Raw genomic sequence first — 21872 nt, 5'->3', positions numbered from 1 at the left:
CACTTTAACCCTGGGCTCAACGGCCTCAGGTCTCTCCTAGCTCTAATAGTCTATTATCTTAAGGAAACCCTATTTAACTCGACCTTGGAAAAAAATAGCAACTTGCTCTCATCACTGCCAAGATGAACAATGTTGTAAGTAGGAAGGAAATATATGAAAGCTGAATCATGCCAGATAAGCACAAAAACAAAGTAAAATATTTCAGGAAAGGGACTTGAAAAACCAGGACAGATTAAACAATGAAAAAAGTAAATAATGAAGTCAAACATGGGCCAGTGTTGTTGTGTAATAGAGAAAAAGAAGTTAAGGTGGAATGACCATATTAATAAATCTTTTCCTGAAAAGTCACCAAATAAAGCAAATTTCTATCATTTCCTATTTTCTTGTAGTAAAATAGAAATGTTTTATGAAAACGTGTATTCCCGACACATCATAAATCACAGGAATGGATGCAAAAAATTTTTAATTGCAAAATACAAATTTTATTACTACAGTAAAAATACTAGAGTAGTACATTCATTTCTGCCTTGTGTTTTATTTCATTTTTTCCATTTTAAATTTTTTCAAGTTTATTTATTTTGAGAGAAAGAGACAGAGAGAGTAAGCACAGGATGGGCAGAGAGAGAGAGAGAGAGAGGGAGACAGAGAATCCCAAGCAAACTGTGCCACCAGCATGGAGCCTGATGTGGGACTCAAACTCACGAACTGTGAGGTCATGACCTGAGCTGAAGAGTCGGATGCTTAATGGACTGAGCCGCCCACATGCCTCCCCCACTCCCATTTTTAAAAATTCAAATATATCTAACTCTTGTCACTATCTTCATTAAATTTTAAAACCAATACAACTCAAGAGTAGAGCAGTACTGGAAGATATTACCAAAAAGACTTTTAGAGTAAGGAAAATAGGTTAGGAAAGTAGATTTGGAATTTAGGAAAGAGATGTGTGGAAAACAATCTTCATACGGCTTTAGTTTCAGATGGTGATATTCTAAGGAATTTTAGAGAGGTCAACCAATTCCATTATTCACATACATCCATTCCTCAACTACGGTTCACTTTTCTCTTTTATAATGAAAAACGTTAAGGGTTAACAAATGACTCTTAAAATCCTTCCAGATCTAAGAGTCTAACTAAGATCATTTAACTTTTAAAAATAAGTGCAGGGGCGCCTGGGTGGCTCAGCTGGTTACGCATCTGACTGCAGCTCAGGTCATGATCTTACGGTTCGTGGGTTGGAGCCCTGTGTCTGGCTTTGTACTGACAGCTCAGGGCCTGGAGCCTGCTTCAGATTCTGTGTCTCCCTCTTTTCCTGCCCCTCTCCTGTTTGCACTCTCTCTCTCAAAAATAAACAAATCTTAAAAAAATAAATTTTAAAAATAAAAAAATAAAAATAAATGCAAAGTTCCACTTTGGTGGAAAAGCAAAACTACAAAAAGCATTAGCCATCAAAGAGTCCTACTAACAGAACTTCAGGATGTTAATTAAGAAAAAAACCTAACAATCTATAAGACCAATATTCCCAAGTTTCACAGCTTGGGACCAAAGGCCCTCTAATTGAACACTCTGAAACTGGGACTGAGGCCAGTTTTAGGGTGTTTCTTCCTTTTCCCTAAAGAAACATCAAGAGTAATAACTTCAACTTTTCTGAAGTTCTGTGCAGGCCTTCAAAGTCTTATGTTTCTTGACCCTGCCCCTTACCAGGAATGATTCCAGTACCTAGTGAAATTTCTGGAGCCTCATAATGAAAGGAAGTAAAAACAATGCTTTACCAAGCCCTCTCTCCCAGGGACAAGCAAACTCCTTGCCTGACTCTAAGCTCTTGTTTTCCTGCTCTAATGATCTTGCTTACAGTCACCTGATCACGCTTCCTGTCATAGTGTTTTTACATTTCATTCCTTTGGTTAGAATCTTTGTTAGGTGTATTTTGATAAAACTCCACTTTCCTACTTTCACTAAGAATTATTAGGAATCCTCTGCTCTAATCTGGCTGGCTTCCTCAGAGTTTCACAAACCTCCTAAATTCACTACAGCCCTTTGCCTCATTTGTTTCCCTCAACAGTCTGTACTTATCTTCAACAATCCTCCCTACCCCACCCTCAAGTTTCACTTTTCCATTCTATCTAAACTCTGCACACCCTTCCAAGACTAGCTCAAATCCACCCCCTCCAAATCCCTTCCTAGTTCTTCCAACCCTACTTGGTCTCTTTTCTGAAGGTCAACAATGCTCAGGGTGCACATCATTTAGCCCTGATATTTGCCAACATTTGCACCAGGTGTCTGGTGCCCTGACTGGTATGAATGCACACTCCTCCAGACTATGTGTCACTCTTAGATGGTGAAGACGTTTCATACACCTTCCTAGAAACAGCACACTTGTGACTTTTAGAGATACTACCAGTTTTACTCTGATTTCAGGAGACTGGGGACATACTAACTTTTGCTACAGCAATTAAATTAATTTTCAGACTAACATGGAAAAGCAGTTAGAATGGTTTGAAAGACACATGCACAATGTGTCTTGATGTTTCAAGGGGATGACAGAGACTACAGAACCATCCAAGGGGATTGTAGGCCCCGGAGGAAGAGTATAATTCTCTTCAGGTGAAGAATATTAAGAGAAAGTCAAGTTCGATCAGTCAACAGTCAGGCAAAAAGGGAGCCATTCTTCAAGAAAATGGCATTACTCCTTCAATCTTGACTCTGACTCCCAAGTGCAGGTAACCTCAATCTTAACAAGTTACTGTATTATGGAGAATGAATAACTGAAGCAATAACCAACAGATGGGTACTTGTGAGTCACCACACAGCAGCCAGGAGCAACAGCCACACAGGCCAGAGAAGTGATCTTGGGAACAAAACGGGGAAAGGGCAAGTTAACTATCACCGTCTAGACCAAAGACAGCACTGAAGAGCTTTTCATAGGAAAAGTTATTTGGTATTACTGAATCGTACATTTAAAATGGATGAATTTTATGGTACGTAAATTATGCCTTAATAAAACTGTGTAAAACAAATTTGGTGACTTGAGCTGGAGTATTTGCATGTGGTGAAGCATCCATGTGATACTACAGGTTTTTATCAGGGTTTCAAGACAGAAGGCAAAAAACCTCTGGTACAAAACCTGAAATTTTTCATAATATTAAAATAAGAGAGTTCCCTATGAATAATGAAAATTACAAAAAGACAACCTTTGAAAAATATATAATCACATATCAAAAAAAACCAAACCACATAAAACTACTGAAGTAATGAGTGGGAACAGTTGCTGGGAAAGGAGAAATGGAAGAGAGTGAGGATGAAAAGAAAAACTAATATTTTAAGACTGATGATAGCTGAAAAAAGCAGAACTGATGAAAGAAGGGAAGTTTTAGAAATTATTGCTATTTGCCCAAGAAGCGTGGTTAACTGCCCCTAGGGTCATGAGGTTTGCCCTGGCACAGGTTCTTTTAAAAGGGGCTGATGGGAAGTTTTCCTTTAATAGCAAACAAGGGAAATTCCAAGAGCCACTGAGAAGTAAAGGCAATTTAATGCAGGGAACAAGAGATGTTGCTGAGAAGACCCAAAACAAAAATTTAGGATAATATATCTCAAATTAACACTTATCATGCCAACTGAAAAAATATTTTTAAGTGAGAGAATAAGACTGTCACTATCTTACATCTACACACATTCTTTCATTTATCGAAGTTTCTCAAATTAATGAAGAGGCCATATGCCATATTCCAACATAATGGGGGAAATAAAGGAATCAACTTCATTTGCATACCTTTTATATGCCAGGTACTTTACCATATACATATCCTCATACTAACTCTGCAAAATATTACTATCCCCATTTCATAAACGAAGAAAAAGAGGCTCAGAGACAATAAAGAGCCTGCCCCAGGATGTGTAACTTCTTTCTCAACAGTGTATGTGAGATTTAAACTTGACCCTAACACCCATGCTTTTTACACTATATCACACTGCCTCTATAAAACACTCACTTTCTACCACCGTTTTACTTTTATGTTACAACACACTACACATTAACAGAAGCAAATCATTCAAGTGACAGTTATTGGCAACAAGAAGCCACAGGTGGATGCAAAAGGGAAGGCCAAACTATAAATTAAAACACAAAAGTGTGAAACAATTTAATGGAATTACCAACAGCCTATAAAAGTCAACAACCTCAGAAGGCAAGTCAATAGTACAGAATAATATCCAACGCATTCAATGAATTTTAAATTCTATGGGGTGCTTGGGTGGCTCAGTTGGTTAAGCCTCTGACTTCTGGTCAAGTCATGATCTCCCAGTTCATGAGTTTGAGTCCCACATCCAGCTCTGTGCTGACAGCTCAGAGCATGGAGCTTCCTCAGATCTTGTGTCTCCCTCTCTCTGCCCCTACCCCCACCCAGCTGCTTTCTGCCAGCTCTCTCCCTCAAAAATAAACAAACATTAAAAATTTTTTAAAAAAATACATTTTATATCCTCCAAATCATCTTGGTTAAATTAAATTTGAACGACTCTATTTAAGATTGTCATCAACAAATGGTGTTGCTACATGCAAAAGAATGAAAGTGGATTTCTTTCACATACACAAAAATAAACTCAAACGGACTAAAGACCTAAATGGGGGACCCGAAACCATAAAAGTCCTTGCAGAGAGCAGTCAGCAATTTCTCTGACATTGGCCATAGCAACATTTTTCTGAGATATGTCTCCAGAGGCTAGGGAAAATAAAAGAAAAATAAACCATTGAGACTACATCAAAATAAAAAGCTCCTGCACAGCAAAGGAAACCATCCACAAAACTAAAAGGCAACTTATGGAATGGAAGAAGAGATCTGCAAAACACATATCTGATTAAGGGTTAGTATACAAAATATAAAAAGAATTCATAAAACTCAACACTCAAAAAACAAATAATCCAAATAAAAATGGGCAGAAGATATGAACAAACATTTCTCCAAAGAGGACACATAGATCGCCAACAGACACATGAAAAGATGCTCATCATCACTCATCATCAGGGAAATGCAAATCAAAACTACAATGAGCTATCATCTCATCCCTGTCAGAATGGCTAGAATCAAAAAGACAAGAAACAAGTGTTGGGGAGAATGTGAAGAAAAAGGATTCCTTGTGCAATGCTGGTAGGACCGCAAACTGGTACAGCCATGGTGGAAAATAGTATGGAGGTCTCTCAAAAAGATAAAAATAGCTACCTTATGATCCAGGAATTGCGCTACTGGGTATTTACCCAAAGAATACAAATACACTAAGTCAAAGGGATACATCCACCTCTATGTTTAGTGCAGCATTACTTACAATAGCCAAACTATGGAAGCAGCCCAAGTATTCATCAATAGATGAATGGATAAAGATGTGGTATATATACAAAATGGAATATTATTCAACCATAAAAAAGAACGAAATCTTGCCATTTGCAACAATCAAATCTCCCAGGTGAAGTTTGTATTCTAGTGTGTTGGTGGGAACAGATGGTTACCAGAGGGGTGGTGGGTGGGGGGATGGCTAAAATGGATGGTGGGGATTAACCAGTACACTTACCACAATGAGAAACAGAGAGACAGAGGGAGAGAGGGAAGGAGAGGGAAAGAGAGGAGAGAGGGGAGAAGGGAGAGAGAAAGGGGGAGGGAAGTAAGGGGGGCAAGAGAGAGAAAGAGAAGGTAAAACTTTATAATACTTTTTACAAAAAATGGCACTTAGGGGCACCTGGGTGGTCTAGTCAGTTAAGCTTCTGAATCTTGATTTCGGCTCAGGTCATGATCTCAGGGTTCATGGGACAGAGGTCTACATTGGACTCTGTGTTGACAATAGGGGGCCTGCTTGGGATTCTCTCTCTCTCTCTCCCTCTCCTGCTAACACTCACTGTCTCTCAAAATACATAAACTTTTAAATAATGGCATTTAAAATAGATTTAATGAGTGCCTGGGTTGTTAGGTCAGCTAAGCATCAGTCTTTGGCTCAGGTCATAATTTTGCTGTTTCTGGGTTTGAGCCCAGCATCAGGCTCTGCTCACAGCTCAGAGCCTGCAGCCTGCCTCAGATTCTGTGTCTCCCTCTCTCTATGTCCCTCCCCGACTTGCACACGTGCTCATGCTCTCTCTTAACAATAAACTTAAAAAATTTTTTAAATAAATTTTTAAAATATGTCAATCTTCCTACAAAGATGTCATTTCTAACCTTGGACAATTTGCCAACTATCTATTGTCCCTCTGTTTTCTCATCTGTAAAACAAAAATAGTAACAGTTACTATCTCATGAGGCTGATACATTAATTCACTGAATACATATAAATTACGCAGAACTGTTCTTGACACAGAGCAAGGGTTTGCTAAATGTTAGCTAATAAAGTCATTCTCAAAGTTCATTTTTAAGAAATACTTCATTAGTTCATACTAGATATATGAGATATTACTATGCTGTGATCCATACAATAGAGTTAATTGCAGAGACTGAAAGAGAAAGACTAAAAACGAGAATATTAAAATAGTGAAAGATGGGAGCACCTACATAGCTTAGCTGAGTAAGCATTCAACTCTTGATCTCATCTCAGGTCATTATTTCACCATCGTGAGATCAAGCCTGATCATGAGATTGATCCAGCCAGGGCTCTAAGCTGAGCATGAAACCTGCTTGGGATTCTCTCTGTCCCTCTCTCTCTACCTCTCCCCTGCTCACACATGCATGCTTTCTCTCAAACTAAATAATTTTTTTTAAGTGAGAGATATACACAAAGACAACAGTAGAACAGAAGTGCTAAGTCATCACCTTGCCCACACTTTTATCACAATTTATCTCACAATACTATAATCAGCTATGTCATGTCTGCTTCCTTTACAGGCTGTGAGTACTTTGAAGGGAGGCATTTATTTTTATATTATCAGACCATCACAGTGCCTGCAACATAATAGATAATAAATATATAATAAAATAAGGGGGGGATCAGTAAGCTTTGAAATCAGTGATGGGCAGGGTGCCTGGGTGGCTCAGTCGGTTGAGCGTCCGGCTTCAGCTCAGGTCATGATCTCATGGTTCGTGGCGTCGAGCCGTGTCAGGCTCTGTGCTGACAGCTAACTCAGAGCCTGGAGCCTGTCTTCATATTCTGTGTCTCCCTCTCTCTCTGACCCTCCCTTGCTCGCTCGCTCTCTCTCTCTCTCACAAAAATAAAAAATAAAACATTTTTAAAAATTAAGAAAAAAAAAAGAAATCAGTGTTGGGAATACCTGATTTAACCATATCCTATTTGGGCCAGGGGTCAGTTAACAAAGGCTAATTACTACTTTTTGTTCAATTGATTATCAACATTCTATTCTCCCTTTCTTTCTAAACCAGAAAATAAAGTTCACAAATGTTCAAAATATAGTTTGTTCTAAATTTTTTCTAAAAAAAAAAAAATCATTCAAATGATGATAAAACACATTTCAGGGGCGCCTGGGTGGCTCAGTCAGTTAAGCGTCTGGCTTCGGCTCAGTTCATGATCTCACAACTCGTGGGTTCGAGACCTGCGTCGGGCTCTGTGCTGCCATCTAGCTCAGAGCCTGGAGCCTGCTTTTCAGATTCTGTGTCTCTCTCTCTCTCTCTGACCCTCCCCTGCTCACACTGTCTCTGTCTCTCAAAAATAAATAGAAAACATTAAAAAAAATTTTTAAATCACATTTCAGTAATTTATTTTAAACATTAAAAATATTGCTCTGTTTAGTCTGTTATGCCCAAAGTTAATCCTAATGGTCAAATGGTCAGAGAATCATAGCAATAAACAGATACTAAATAAAAGACACAGCCACCTTTCAGCTGTTAATCTGCTAGATGCAGTGCAGGTATAGAAAAAAAGTTAAGACATACTCACTTCCCTCTGGCCACCGGTACTAAAGCAAGCACGTTTGGGGATGTCCAAACCTAAGCCCCCTTGTCTGGGACCACCTGAGGCCCTGTTTCGTATACAGCCTAAGCAGCCATCAATGCCCCGCCCCCAGATATTCGGTAGCGGGGGTATCTGTAGCCCAAGGAGGATAGATCAAATCTAATTCTTTACCAGCAATATGGAAAGCTAAGAAACAAAACCTAAACTGGTAGATTACATGTCATCAGTCTAGAAGCACCTTCAGAGCAAGTTTAAGCCACATTTAAACTGAAGCTAAGGGGAAAGCACATGCCAGGAAAGCAGAGAAAGCCAGTCCATAAAGGAGAGGATGGAACAGGACTAGGGAGACAGAGAAAGGCACTTGCCTCAGGTGCAAGATTTAAGAGAGTGCCAAAAAACTCAGTAATCAAGATAGGTAATATTGTCGGGTACATGGCAGGCTCAGTCAGAAGAGTGTGAGACTCTTAATCTCAGGGTCATGAGTTCGAGCTCCACACTGGATGTAGAGATTACTTTAAAAAAATAAAACTTTGGGAGAAAAAGGATAGGTAATATTGTAATGCAAAGTATTCACAAAAATCCAAATCAATGTCCTATAATGGAGCACAGACACAAGAGAGGCTGAGGAGTCTAGGCAAACTGAAGGCAGCGGAGGAAGCACTGGCTTTCTAAGCGCCAGCTCTGGGTTCCAGCTGAGAACCCAGCTAGCTATAAGGGCGCTCAGTTGTCTTATAATAACAATCCACTACAACTCCCAGCCTTGCCACCATACCTTCTGGAAGGCCAGCTTTAGTGTGTTGCATTCCCTGAGAACTAAAAATCTTGACTAATACACTCTATTTTGGGAATATGAGATGTGAACACAAAGCTATTTTTTTTTAATCAAAGCAACATAAAATTAACTGATAAAAGAATGGGACTGGTAATTAGTACTAGAGAAGTTCAGAGATCATTGTGGGTGGTCAGGGAAGGATAGATTTAGACAGAAAGAGAAGTATATACAAAGCAAAGAGATCAAAGTACATGCTGGGAGTGGGGGAGGAATGGGAAGGGAGCCAGGGAAAGGAGAGGAAGAAAAGGGGAAGGAATGATCACACACCCTCTATTCTGGCCTAAGAAGTACAGTTCCATGCTTTTCTGCCTCCAAAACTCAGATCACACTGTTCCTTATACCTGGAATATCCTTTCCCCCTTTTCTTGTATTCAAATCCTTTCATATCTTTCAGGGACCAGTTCAAATAACATTTCTTTGAAGAGCCTTCCCTGATATCCTACTCAAAAGGAAATATATACCAGGGCTAAGGTTTTGTCAGTAGGGAAAAAAAGAGAGAGAGAGAGAGAGAGAGAAAAGAGAAGAGAAGAGGATATGGGAGGGTGAAGGCTAAGGGGCTGAGGCGAATGCAGGGATGAGCATTATACTCTGGAGAGCAAACTACACCCAGGAGTTCACCTGGGAATGCAGTAGGAAGTCTTAGGATAGACTGTTTGACAAGGAGGAGTAATAATAGGAGCTCAAACGACACGGCAAAGGAAAGGCAGGTGAAGAGGGTGTGCTGACAACTAACAAGGTCTTGCGGAGGTGAAAATGTGTGCCTGTCAAAGAACCAGGTATTTATTGGTATTTCCCAATCTAATTAAGCATTCTGCCCCACTTCCATACCCACCTATTACCACTCTCCCAATAAGGAGGTGTAACACCCCAGGGGCCATATTAAAGAGGAAACAAACAAAAGAATTCCTTAAGAATACTAACTTGGGTTAATAATTACCCACCAAGACCAAAAATAAATTTTGGGGTTATTATTTCAAATTTTGCCAGGGTAAGGGCTGCCTGAATAGATGCCAGGCTTATAATATATACATTTGAGGGGACTCATCTCTTTTCACTGTATGAGTATCAAAAAAACATTCCTTAATGACTCATTAAAATGATAACACCACACCCAGGGAACCAAAATATTCTGTTGGTTATAGTTTTCCATAAGGAAATCCTTTACCTTATAATTACAATTAATAACATCCTGCTCAAAGGGACTGCTAGACAATAGGCTAAGGAACTCCAAGACATACTTGATGCCTATATACATATTAAATAAATGTCAGACTGTTGCTTCTGATTAAAACAACTAAAAGCTCTAGGAAGTGTTTTAAACAGCAAGAAAATATACATTAAATATATTCAACTTGCCATCACAATCTAATCTGTCTTGTCTTGTCTCAGCCCCTCATTTTCTCCCAGTTTGCCATGTTTTCATCCATTTTCTCTCACACACTTCAGGAATTGTGTTCACCTAGATGTACCTGTAGTGGTATTAGTGCTTAGATATGTTCTGATATGAATCTGTTTATTTGTAAAGGGTTATCTCTATCAGTTACCTTAGTTTATATGTTTGTATTGGTGTGTTTGTGTTTTTTGATGAGTAGGTGTAGGTGTCTGAGCATACGTACCTGAGGGAGTGTATATTCTTACAGGTCAAAAAGTGTGCACATCTGTGAAGGAAACTTGCTTGTCTGTATTTCAATATTCTCAAACTATTAAGAGTATAAGGGCAAAAGAAATCAGTCACAAAAGACTATATACTGTATGACTCCATTGTTATGAAATGTCCAGAATAGGCAAATCCATAGAGACAGAAAGCAGATTAATGGTTGCTTAGGTTGGTGGGGGCTGGGGAAAGTGGGTAGCAACTGTTAATGGGTAGGGGGTTCCTTTGTGGTGTGATGAAAACGTTCTAAAATGGATTGTGGTGATGGTTGCTCAACTCTGTGAATATCTAAAATTCACTGACCAGTACTCTTGCAATGAGTGACTTGTATAGGATGTGAATTTCAATAAAGCTGTTACATATTAAAGAGCAAAAGTAAGGAAACCAGAGTTGTCCTACATTTCCATAGAGGGGTAACCTGTCTTTGAAAATCTTAACTTTGCTTCTATTTTACTTAAGCTTGGGTTCAAGATTTCCCACTGCTAAGTTCCCTAACTGGTCCAGTCTCTGTCTCCAGCTTTGTCTTTACTAACACGGATGACACACATGTGGCAAAGTGTTTACCGATTATCACTCAATGTCTGAACCAGAAAGGAACATATATACTATGATTACAACCATATAAAAATATGTAAATGGAAGAACAAAACCTGGAAGGAAATGAGGAAAAATCAAAACAGTTACAGTGGAGTAATATAGTTGAGGTGATGCTCTTGAAAATAATATTGCTTTCTGGGTACTTGGGTGGCTCAATGGGTTAAGCATCCAACTTCGGCTCAGGTCATGATCTCACCACTGGTGAGTCTGAGCCCCATATGGGGCTCAGTGCTGACAGCTCAGAGCCTGAAGCCTGCTTCAGATTCTGTGTCTCTGTCTCTCCTCTGCCCCTTAGCCTACTCACACTCTGTCTGTCTCTCTCAAAAATAAACATTAAAAATAATAATAATAATAATATTGCTTTGTATCATCAGTCAATAAAATCTGGTATAAAAAAATAACCACCTGTTTCCTAGAAATTGTTTTAGGGCACATTCAGGAACTGTGTCACAAAGGACTGGACTGGAGTAGTGTGGTAGAAAGATGGAAACTAAAACACTTGAGTTATATATATATATAGTTACATCTATTTTGACCAAATCAATAAACAAGAAAATATTAAGGTCTCTACAGCTTGCCCTAATAGAGTCTAGACGATCTCTCTAGGCTTGAATCTCTGTCCTTCCCCCAGGAGCAGCCTGGCTTCTGGGCAGGGGCAAGCACTACTGAAACTGATGTTACATCTATTACTTCAACCTGCAGGAAAGCAATTTCAAATTCAAATTAATTATTAGCATTCCTTCATCAGAAAATACATGGTAACCAGCCCCGGATCAATCTCAGTGTAGCTACAGTCTGGAAGAGGTGCATTAAAGTCTTTTTTGTATTTTCCTTTTGTTTTTAAAGATACAGGGCCTATGCTTACATAACTAAAAATAAAAGCACAACCAAAACACAAAGTAGCTGTATTAATTTTTAAGTAAGATACCAAGTCGATCTAATAGAGAAAGGAAAAAAATTTTCTTAACCTACGTTGCAATAACAAGGTACCAGTATGGAGGGAAAATGAATTAAACCCCTACCTCCCATCTTAATACAAAAATTAATTTGCAAAATATCACAGACCTAGATGTAAAGCCTAGAACCAGAATGCATTTAGAAGAAAACTGAGAATATCTCTGCAACCCTGAGGCCAGAGACAAAAAACAGTAACCATAACATTAAAAACTGGTAAAATGGACTACACAAAAGGTAAAAATTTCTGCTCACCACATCATCAAGAAAATAAACAGAAAAGGCACAGACTTTGTAAAAAATATTGTATATTTGGCAAAGGATTTGTACTCAGAATATATATATAGAACTCCTAAAACAATAAAAAGATGAAACACTGAATGGGAAAAAAAATAGGCAAAAACTTTAACTGATACTTCACAAGAGAAGTAAAAACCAACTGCTACACAGTAAAGCATTCAACATTTTTAATCATCAAAAAAAAAAAGCGAAATTAAAACCATTCTGAGGTGCCATCTTACAGCTTCTAGTGTGACTAAAATATAAAAGGCTGATGTCAGTAAAATTAGGCAACATAAAAAATGTGAAGCAACTGGAACTCATATACAAACCACTTTGGACAACAGTGTGGCTACTTTTTAATAAAGTTAAACAGACAGCTACTTTATGACTCAGTAATTCCACTTCTAGGTGTTTATCAAAAGAAGTGAAAACATCTATCCACAAGAGACTTGTAAAGGAAATATTCATAACAACTTTATTTCTAATATCCCAATCCTGGAAAAAACCCAACCATCCATTAAGAATAAAACTTCTCAGGGCGCCTGAGTGGCTCAGTCGGTTAAGCAGCCGGCTTCGGCTCAGGTCATGATCTCACAGTTCGTGGGTTTGAGCCCCGCGTCGGGCTCTGTGCTGACAGCTAGCGCAGAACCTGGAGCCTGCTTCAGATTCTGTGTCTCCCTCTCTCTCTGACCCTCCCCTGCTCACACTGTCTGTCTCTCAAAAAAATAAATAAAAGACATAAAAAAATTAAAAAAAAATAAAACTTCTCTGTCTCCCTCTCTCTCTGCCCCTCCCCTGCTCCCTGCTTGCTGGCCCCCTCCTCCACCCCTCTCTCAGAAAAACAAAAACATTATATTACATTAAAGAAGCCAGACACACAAAAAAAGCATATACTCTATGACTCCATTTATGTCAAGTCCAAGACTAGGCAAAACAAGTATATAGTGTCAGAAATACGGAGTTGAAAGTGGCTGCCTCCACCGCAGGAGGATGGGTGAGGGAAAGGACCGGAAAGGATAAGGAGGAAACTTTCTGTGGTGATAAAAATGCTTTCTATCTTATTTTGGTTGAAGTTACAGTGTATAAAATTATTAGAATTCCTTGAACTGTTCAGCATTTTACCTCCATAAAGTAGCACTCTGCTTCAAGATCTAAGTTAATGATTTTGTTTCAAATGAAATTCTAGAATATGACAGAATAGACACATACATTTTCAATTATTTGCCACTCTGGATTATTCATATCCCTATTCCTTCATTACTGCCAATAACCTAATGCATTACAGACACATACAGGCAGATACATACTACATGTTTATGTTTAATTTTTCCCAAAGAGCAAATCTAGTTTGGTTCTTCACAATTTCAATAGGTACCTAATGAACTGTCAAAAGTTGAGCACACTTTTCTGTTTCTATAGTATTTTCCTCTCAATAAGATCTTATAGTTGTGTGGATCTGAGATAAAAAAGAATAAATGGGGCACCTGACTGGCTCAGGCAGTGGAGCCTGCGACTCTTGATCTCAGGGATTGTGGGTTTGGGCCGCATGTTGGGTGCAGAGATTACTTAAAAGAATAAAATATTTTTTTTAAAAATGAGTGTGAGACATATAAATCAAATATCTTCAAGAAAAGTCACTGACCCAACAACAGTGCTTTAGCCACTATGACAGGCTAGAAAATAATGCCCTCCTCAACTAGTTTAATCAAGACAGAGGAGCACCTGGGTGCTCAGTAGGCTCAGGTCAGCATCTCACCATTTCCTGAGTTCCAGCCCCGCATAGGGCTCCGCGCTGACAGCTTCCAGCCTGGAGCTTGCTTCGGATTCTGTATTTCTCTTTCTTTCTCTCCCTTTCTCTTTCTTTCTCTCTCTCTTCTTTCTCTCTTTCTTTCTTTCTCTCTCCCTCTCCCTCTCTCTCTCTCTCTCAAAAATAAACAAACATAGGGGCGCCTGGGTGGCTCAGTTGGCTGAACCTCCAACTTCAGCTCAGGTCATGATCTCGCTGTTTGTGGGTTCGAGCCCCACATCGGGCTCTGTGCTGACCGCTAGCTCTAGAGCCTGGAGCCTGCTTCAGATTCTGTGTCTCTTTCTCTCTCTGCCCCTCCCTTGTTCATGCTCTCAAAAATAAATAAATATAAAATAAACAAACATAAAAAAAGAGCCCAGACATATTTAAATTTAAAAGCAATTGAAAAGCTTGAAGAATAGTTTGCCAGCTAATTTGATCTTTAAAAGGTAACACAACCTAAATAACAAGAGCTATTACCTTAGTATATCTGACTAACACTTAAAAATCTACAGAGCCATTTTTACTAAGTCTTCTGTGTCTTTCTCTTCATCTCTTCCCCTCCCTCTTTTGGTCTCTTTCCAGGAATATTTTTATCCCTTACCTCCTCTCACCCTCACTATAATATTGCTTTAATTGATTTTCATACAGTCAGCTCACTCCAGGTTCCAAATAAATAAATTTACAAAATTTTACTGTATTCTATGTAGATTTGTCACATAACCAAACAGTACAGAGACAATAGCCTAGGGATAGTGATGAGAAGTTGAAAAAAAGATTTTATTTGTTCCCCACCGCTACAGATGTAAAAGATCTCTCCTTAACACCAGTGCAGGCTTTTATTCTCTACACGGGGCTCATACAGTGCTCTGAACTATAAACACGTACACGTGCCCAGTATCAGAGAGAGTAAGCTCCCAGACAAAAACTATATCTTATATGTATGTATTCACCATAAGCCTAAGACAGTGCTCTGTACCGAATGGGGCAAAACGCCTATTTCTTGAATTAGTGAATTACTGAATGAATGGGAATGAAAAAAGTTGAGGAGGGATGAGGAGGAGGGGAAGAAAAAGCTCAAAGTACAGAACAGAGAGAAAGGAAGGAGAGAGGAGGAAAAAAGGAGAAAGAAGAGAAAAAACTTGTGAAGGCAATTATTTTTGTTAGAATGAACAGGATTATCTTTAAAAACTGAGAGTTGGGAAAAACCACTGCTATGTATCCAGTATCACAGCAATCAGCACAAGTCATAAACATCTTGAAACACTTCCCATCCCTTGATATTTAAAGTGTGAGAGGGGCACCTGGGTAGCTCAGCCGGTTGAGCGTCCAACATTGGCTCCGTTCATGATCTCAGGGTTTATGAGTTCAAGCCCCACATTGGGCTTGTTGCTGTCCATCCTGCTTTCCATCCTCTGTTCTCTCTCTTTCTGCCCGTCCCCCATTCACACCCTCTCTTTCAAGGTTGAAAAAAAACCATTAGAAAGTAAGTAAATATATACAGTGTGAGAGACTACAGCATTCCTTACATGACATGCGGGGACCTTCTTCAAACCTACAAGATCCCGGGTCATTTATGCATATTAAAGTCTGAGAAACACCACCCTACGTCCTTCGAATCATTTCTGTTGAGACTTGAAAAGTCTCTGATTAGAGCAAAACCAATCCTTGTAATGGGATGTGACCAGCAGGTATTTAACTTTATGTATGTATTTAACCTTGGCCTGGAGGGCATACCACAAAACTTTAGAATTAGTCATAAAAATAGGATTAAAAGAAACTGAGGGGCACCTGACTGGTTCAGTTAGAAGACTACGCGACTCTTGATCTTGGGGTTGTAAGCTTGAGCCCCATGTTGGGTGTAGAAATTACTTTAAAAATCTTAAATAAATAAACAAATAAAAATAAAGCGGACGCCTGGGTGGCTCAGGTCATGATCTCAAAATTCATCAGTTCGAGCCCTGCCTTGGGCTCTCTGCTGTCAGCACAGAGCCTGGTTGGGATCTTCTGTTCCCCTCTCTCTCTGCCCCTCCCTAGCTCACACTCTCAAAAATAAATTAATTTAAAAAACAATAAAAAAATAAAAAAGAAACAGCACTGGGATAGTAACATTCTCAGGAAATAGTTTTTGTTCCTTCAGGCCTACCACAGGGCTTGGAATGACAAATGTGGCCAGTGTTTCCTGAATGAACAGAATAAATGATTTCTAAAAATCAGATAGGGCTAGAATAATCTGTGGTCACCTGGTCCAATAACCTCATTTTAAGTTGAAGAAACTCCGGGCACCTGGCTGGCTCCATAGGTACAGCTGGAACTTTCTGATCTCCAGGTTGTGAGTCCTAGCCCCAACTGAGGTGCAGAGATTACTTAAAAAAATAAAATAAAGATGAGCAAACTGGTAACCCTGAGTGGCAGGCTAAAAGATTTAGAATATACTGGGTTTCCCATTTTAATTATCTTTTTGTTTCTTTCCTAGAAATGGGCTGGAAAGGGATTTTAAATATTATAATAAAAGGACTGTGGGCTTCGAAAGAAGTGGTAGGGTAAAGAGTACCAAGGACTAGGAGGAAGAGACTAGCAAAAGTAAATGAGGCTGGACAAAACTAATTTTCTGAGCCTAATATATTTTTTGACAGGCCAACTAATTAATCAACCTAACCTGCCAAAAAATTAATTTGAAGGATTCTCAGAAAAAGAAACAGGAGTTGCATGAAAATGTTGCAAACCAGGGGAGACCGCACATAGCTAACTTAAATCTCCACAGGCTTATTTCCTGTTCAAGTATGACCTCCTGGGATAAGTTTTATTGCAGTGTTCATTACCAGACGACTTTTGGTTTTAAGAGAAGCCAAGGGCAAGTTGGAAATGGAATTCTTAACTAAAACAGTGGGGGGAAAAGGAAGTGGCTGTATCCCATTTGTTTGTAATTAGATCGCTGGCTTGCAGAGGACAGACATCAACCTCACAATCAAAAATACAACGACCCAGTCACGTCCTCAAAACAAATCAACACACAAACTTCACAGCCGGATCCAGCTGTGCTGCACAGGAGCCAGGAGTTTATTTTAAGGCAAAGGAATAGATCAAAAAACGGTGAATACAAGACAAACCAGATTTTAGTACCCCCACCTAAAAAAAAAGAGGGGTGTGACCTAATTTTTTTTTCTTTCAACTTTAAACTAGCAGAAGCCTTTGCAGGAGTCTCGGTGAGAAAACCCTTTTACGAGGACCGTCCCCCAGCTACTCCTGGGTGGAGTGGAAGGGGCGGGAAGGCACGACGAGCTCGCACGGCTTCGACAGGCACGGGCTCGGGCGGGAGGGGAAGGGGCCGGTCCCGAACCCGAGGAGGCTGGGCCCCCGAGTGATTCATCAGCAGCCGGGAGTTCGCGCGCCTCCACCGCGGGCGACGCCCAGCGTGCTCCACAGCCCCAGACCAGGCCCGCTCGCCCCCCAAACAGCCCCCAACGTCTCCCTGCTCCCCGAAAGACCAGGAGGTAAGGAGGCCGGGACTGGCGGCTGGAAGACAGCAACCTCTCCCTCCTCAGCCACCATGGCCGGTGCGACTCCCTGCCTGCGCCTGCAGACGGACTTCCTGGAAAGCACCGGGCTGGGCATACCTGACTGGCACCCTCTGGAGCTGCTGACCTTCTTCACAGACCCGCGGGGACAGCCTGCTCCTAGCTTCCCAGCACCCGCCGGTCAGCCTGTGTCTTCTCCTTGGGAGTTGCCCGATCCACTCGCTCGCGGCTGCCCCAATCCGACAGCGCAGTCGGTGCGGCCAGTTTCCCCCTCCGCCACGGACGCGCGTGCGCACTCCCAGATCCCGGGGCATCCTGGGAGCTGTAGTTCGAGCGGCTAGAGCGACGCTCAGAGCCGATCTTGGTCTTTACAATCTGCAGGACGTTGGAAGTGGCTCCGGAAAGCAAGCCTTCCTCCAGCCGAGGACAACAATCTCCACTAGTGGAAATATCTACCCTTGACCCTCTGGGAGTCTCTTTGGTATAGATTTCCACTTTACTTTGACTAAAGAGGCACATGAGGCAGGGCTTGTATTGTACCCTTATTTGCTAATGCCAGGAAGCGACATTGAGCCCTATAAACTCACCATGAAAAACTGATAGAAAAGTAGACAAAGGCGAAAGAAGAGAGGAGCATAAATCAAGAACATGTCATGTAAAGGATGTAGTGACCTCAGTGATTTTCTGAGGTATGCAACCAGGGTTGACGTCGCAGCTATAGCCCCTATATTCCTAAGCAGTTTTGGCCCCAACCTGTCTTCCCATACCGGCTTCAAACTCTACACCAGGTGGTGAAGCTCAGCTAATAAAAGTGGGAGAAAAAAAAAAAAAAACAAGTGCTGCTCAAAGGAGGACAGTAGCCGAGAGGGGACTACAAGAAGCGTTGGAATACCTCAGAGGACAGTTTTGTGTCGTAGGAAATGGCTGTCTTTTATGCAGGGCTCTGTGGAGAGGGAACGGCAATGGCCTTCGATTCATTCACTTAGTCACTCATTGGTAATTTTTCTGGCCTGCTCTTCATGACTAAATCATTCCCAGGAGTAATGCTCAGCTTTGATACACCTTCTTTCAAGAATGCAGCCAGGGGCACCTGGGGGTCTCAGTCGATTGAGCGTCTGACTCTCGGTTTCTGCTCAGGTCATGATCTCACAGTTTGTGAGTTTGAACCTGGCATCAGGCTCTGCACTGATAGTGTGAAGTCTGCGTGGGGTTCTGTCTCCCTCTCTCTACTCCTCCCTGCTTGCTCTCTCTCAAAACAAAAATAAACTTAAAAAAAAAAAAAAAAGAATGCAGCCAGGAAGAGGACGAAGTGCCTGCTTGAGGTACATTCCAGCCAAACCTATTGTGGAAACCAACTAATGGTTAAACCTCTCCGGTCATTTACTTCTGCCATTCAGGGCAGGAAGCACCCTAGGTAAAGTAAACAGTCTGGAATTTTGTGCAGCTAGTCTCCATTAATCCCTGAAATGAAGATCACTGATGATTTGGAGTTTTTAAGGAAAAAGGCACTCCTAAATTGAAATATTCTTAGAAGACCATCAACATTAGATCTTGTGGCCATTACTCTCTATAGCATCTATATGAAGCACAGATAGACTGACTCAAACTTTAGCATGCTTTCCACTATTGATCAGACTGGTGTGTCTCCTAAATCTCAATTTCTTTACACTTATCTTAGCCAAAAGGTCAAGAAGTGATTCTCATGAAATTCTTTAAAGTAAGGTAATCTGTGACCATGTCCATGGTATATAAAAACATTCCCTAACACAGTCCAAGGAGACTGTACTCTAACTGGATGAGGAGACTCATTGGATCTGTATCATGTGATAGTTCTGTATTTCATTATAAATTAACACATAGGTATTTTAGCTTACCAGCAAGTCTCTTGAGACCCTGCAATACCTCTGGGGCATTGCTTCTGGGGAAAGTGACAAAATGGAGTTCCTGAACAAGCAAAGCAGAGGGCTATAGCCAACCAGATATGGTTTGTTTTATGAAGGATTTTCCTCATAGGGTCCCTGGGTGGATCAATCGGGTAAGTGTCCGACTCTTGATCTTGGTTCAGGTCATGATCTCACAGTTCATGATTTTGGCCCAAGCTGGGCCCTGTGTTGGGCTCTGTGCTGATGGTGTAGGGTCTGCTTGAAATTCTGTCTCTCCTCTCTGCTTCTCCCTGCTTGTGCTCTCTGGCTCTCTCTCTCAAAATAAATAAACTTGAAACAAAAACCAACTTTCCTTTGCAATATGGTGTCTTTTACTTTGATTTTTTTTTTTTTAAGCAGAAAGGGCATTTTAAATTCAGTGTCTGAGTGACTTAATCCCAGACACATTCCCTCACTGATCTTCCAATATGGGGTGTTAAGTGTACCTTCAATGTATTTTCTCTTTTAGCTAGCAATTTGTTCCATTTATTTATTTATTTTTGAGAGAGAGAGAGAGAGAGAGAGAGAGAGAGAGCGCGCACACATTTACATGAAGGTTGGAGAAAGTGAGAGCAAATCTTTTTTAAAAAATTGTTTTAATGTTTATTTTTGAGAGAGAGAGAGAGAGAGAGAGAGAGAGAGAGAGAAAGTACGAGCAGGGAAGGGGCAGAGAGAGAAGGAGACACATCTGAAGTAGTCTCCTGGCTCTGAGCAGTTGGCTCAGAGCCCGACACAGGGCTTGAACTCACATGAACTGTAAGATCATGACCTGAGCAAAAGTCAGACGCATAACTGACTTAGCCACCCAGGTGCCCCAAGAGAGAATGAGTCTTAAGCAGGTACCACGCTCAGCCCAGAGCCCAACGAAGGGCTGAATCTCATGACTGTGAGTGAGATCATGAAATCAATAGGCACTGGCTTACCAACTGAGCCACTCAGGTGCCCTGCTAGCTATTAATTTTAAAGTTTTCCTAACAAATATCTAAATATTATTGTAGTTGCTTTATCTAAAATAATGTGATTTGGTGCTGGGGTTTTGCCCCATTATTCAGACAAATATTAATGTATTATAACCACAAGGTTTACAGACATAAATCTCCTAAACCCATGTGCACTAAGTACTACACATAGGACCAGAGGTGTTAAAAATAATGTCCTAGTATTGAATAAAACTGTGAAAAATCAAACCTTCCTAACTACTTCCACTTTTGCTATGATCCATTCCCTGAGATCTGTCCATCCTGCCAAGCGTATTCCCACTCAAAGTTCTTTGCACTACACAGGAGGATGCTTTTCCTCCCAAATACCCATGGCTCATGCCCTCATTTTAATGAAGGTTGTGCTCAAGGTTCACCTCTGAAAGGCCTCCTCTGATCACCTTACCTTGTCTTTCTCCCCTTTCCTTACTGTCTTCATAGCACTTGTCACTCCCTGGGATCATCATGCTTATGTACTCAGTGTGAGCTCCTAGAGGGCTTTGTGTTGTTTACTCCTCTATCCTTACCATCTCCAACAGTGTCTGACATGGGGTGGATATTCAATGAATATTTGTAAAAAAAAAAAAAAAAAAAAGAAAAGAAAAAAAAAGAAAAAGAATATTGAATCCCCCCCCTCTCATTTTGGGACACAGAACAAGAGGCTTTGCCTCTAAGTGCCAGCCACTGACGTGATGCAGATATAAACACCAGCTGTGAGAGGGTTGGCTCCACAGGACAAGATATAGCGAAGTTGATCCTGAAATGGAGGCAGAGCTTTCTTTTGAAGACTATACTTTATGGGTTGCCATTAGTAGCTTACAAGTTAGAAAGACACAATTCTATTTAAAAAATTTTTTTAAAACATTTATTTACTTTTTGAGAGACAGAGTGAGACAGAGCATGAGCGGAGAGGGTCCAAGAGAGGAGACACAAAATTTGAAGCAGGCTCCAGGTTCTGAGCAAGCATTCAACACAGAGCCTGACGTGGGACTCGAACCCACCAACTATGAGATCATGACCTGAGCTGAAGTCAGGCGCTTAACTGACTGAGCCACTCAGGTGCCCCTAGAGAGACACAATTCTTAAAGAGGGAAAAAAAAAAAAAGGAAAAACTTGAAAATTAGATTGACATAAATAAGTGAAAAGATAAATCCACTGAAGGTCTGTGGTGGACTGAAATATTGTTCCCAGATATTTGCTCTCCTCTAAAGGACAGAACAGCCCTACCCACTGCTCTGTGACTTGCAGTGCCTCCCTGTAGACATTGTCAGGTTTCGCTATGATTTAGTAACATATTTTCCCTTCTTTCTTTACACAGATGTAGTCATATTCTAATCTCAAAGTTTACAAACATGGGCAGACCTTGTTTTGACCTATGAAATGTGGGTGGAAGAGACAACTGGACAGCTCTGGAGTGGAAACTTTAAGAGTCACTGGTGTTTCCCACTAGCGTGCTTCCTCTTTGTCCCAAATGGAGG

General features: G+C 40.6%; 1 protein-coding gene across 1 annotated transcript in view; it reads right to left on the bottom strand.

The window, feature by feature from the left end:
* TMOD3 (tropomodulin 3) overlaps positions 1-17780 on the bottom strand; it is a 78597-nt gene extending 60817 nt beyond the window's left edge. Inside the window, exon 1 of the mRNA XM_029951537.1 lies at positions 17595-17780. The gene's annotated coding sequence lies outside the window, so the exon portion shown is untranslated. The remainder of the gene's footprint in view (positions 1-17594) is intronic.
* Between the last annotated feature and the right edge of the window lie 4092 nt (positions 17781-21872).

Source organism: Suricata suricatta, chromosome 9 (genome assembly GCF_006229205.1).
Source record: "Suricata suricatta isolate VVHF042 chromosome 9, meerkat_22Aug2017_6uvM2_HiC, whole genome shotgun sequence".
Taxonomy (NCBI): domain Eukaryota; kingdom Metazoa; phylum Chordata; class Mammalia; order Carnivora; family Herpestidae; genus Suricata; species Suricata suricatta.
Note: the sequence above shows the minus strand (reverse complement) of the source record. Positions and strands in the feature narration are given on the sequence as shown.